The sequence below is a fragment of the Jaculus jaculus genome, chromosome 8 (assembly GCF_020740685.1).
Source record: "Jaculus jaculus isolate mJacJac1 chromosome 8, mJacJac1.mat.Y.cur, whole genome shotgun sequence".
Taxonomy (NCBI): Eukaryota; Metazoa; Chordata; class Mammalia; order Rodentia; family Dipodidae; genus Jaculus; species Jaculus jaculus.
This window is the reverse complement of record NC_059109.1, coordinates 72528617-72530487: the sequence shown is the minus strand read 5'-3', so window position 1 is coordinate 72530487 and position 1871 is coordinate 72528617. Positions and strand designations below refer to the sequence as shown.

At 44.5% G+C, this 1871-nt stretch overlaps 1 pseudogene; it reads right to left on the bottom strand.

Moving 5' to 3' along the window:
* Positions 1 to 282: 282 nt before the first annotated feature.
* LOC101603482 lies at positions 283 to 531 on the bottom strand (annotated as a pseudogene).
* Positions 532 to 1871: the final 1340 nt, after the last annotated feature.

Genomic DNA, 1871 nt, shown 5'->3' with positions numbered 1-1871 from the left:
ATATCACAATGGTGCACCTGGTAGAATGAGAAAGCACTGGTTCCAAATGATCTTCCTTAAAGTTCAGATAAATAATTAGGATTCCTTCCAATTCGAAGGTCTAAGTATGATTTCCAGGGGCTCACTTTTGTATTTTTGGCTGAACTCAGCAGCTGATGAAAAGAGCCACATGAATGAGAGGGCAACGTGAAATAGTTGTCCTCTGACAAAGTGGTCACTGTCTACTTGCTATGTCCATCGGGGTTCATTCCTCTGTTCAAGATGTGACTTCCTGATGGCTTCCTAGAATTTAAGTAATTCTTTGCTGGATGAAGGAGCTGCAACTGTTTCTCCACACATAAATTGATCTTTGTCATAAATCACTTTAATAATGAGAGAGCAGCTAGGACACATTGCCACATCTTCCCCATTCTCCAAATCTTCCTTGGTGATGGAGAAGTTGTCACCACACAGGCAGGGGTAGAAATACATCTCTGAATCCCCGTCATACTGGAAGTCCTTGATCTCCACCTAATCGTGGAACATCGCCATGGTCACGGGATGAGGGGGATCGTACAGGCCTGCGACTCAAGATCTAACTACGTGCGTGTCCATTTGGAGCCACCATCGTGACCCCCCAAATAAAAATCTTAAAAAGATTATTAGGACATGCAAGTCTTGCCAACCCTTCCTCCAGGTTCACCCCCTCCAAACTTCCAGGAGTAATCCTCGGGGCCTTCGCCCCAACTATCTTTGGCAAATGGATGTTACTCATTATTTCCCCTTTGGAAAACTTAACTATATCTTTTTATCAGTTGATACTTTCTCCCGTGCCTGTTGGTCATCTGCACATGCCAGGGAGAAATCTAAACATACCATTAGTCATATGCTTCAATGTTTTGCCACTCTCAGGCTGCCTGATCAAGTAAAAACAGATAATGGCCCCTGCTTTGTAAGTCAAAACTTTACAAGTTTCCTCCAGACGTGGCAAATTACACATACCACAGGTATTCCATATAACCCTCAAGGCCAAGCTATTGTTGAAAGATATAACCAAACACCTAAATCACAATTACAAAAACAAAAGGGGGAATCACTATCTCCCCATGATCAGCTAAAGAAAGCATTATTCACCTTAAATATTTTAAATTTTTCTAGAAATGAAAAAATGTCCCCATTTCAAAAACATTGGTCATCCTCTGTCACATACAGCTCAATCAAGGTCAAATGGAGAGACCCATTGACTGGGGCCTGGAGAGGACCAGACCCACTCCTCACAGCAGGGAGAGGGTTTGGATGTATCTTCCCTCAAGATGAAAAAAAGACTCATTTGGATACCAGCAAGGGACCTAAAATATTTACCCCAACAAGGGGACACTGATAATCACCCCTCCAGAGAGTTGCCCCCCCCCCCCCCGAGGACTGTTCCTAAAATGGTCTTCACCCTGATAAACCAAGCAATTCCCTCCTTTGTGGAGGATTGCTGGCTTTGCCTCCAATCTGGACCTCCCCGGCTGCTTGCAATAATCACCAATAAGGGCTGGAGAGATGGCATAGCGGTTAAGCGCCTGCCTGTGAAGCCTAAGGACCCCGGTTCAAGGCTCGGTTCCCCAGGTCCCACGTTAGCCAGATGCACAAGGGGGCGCACGCGTCTGGAGTTCGTTTGCAGAGGCTGGAAGCCCTGGCGCGCCCATTCTCTCTCTCTCCCTCTACCTGTCTTTCTCTCTGTGTCTGTCGCTCTCAAATAAATAAATAAATAAATAAATAAAAATTTAAAAAAAGAAAAAAAGAAAAATAATCACCAATAATACAACTACAGTTGCCCATATGACCCTACTCATTGGGTTGGGAATAACCATAAGCATGGCCACCAGGACAGCCAGGATAGGTAT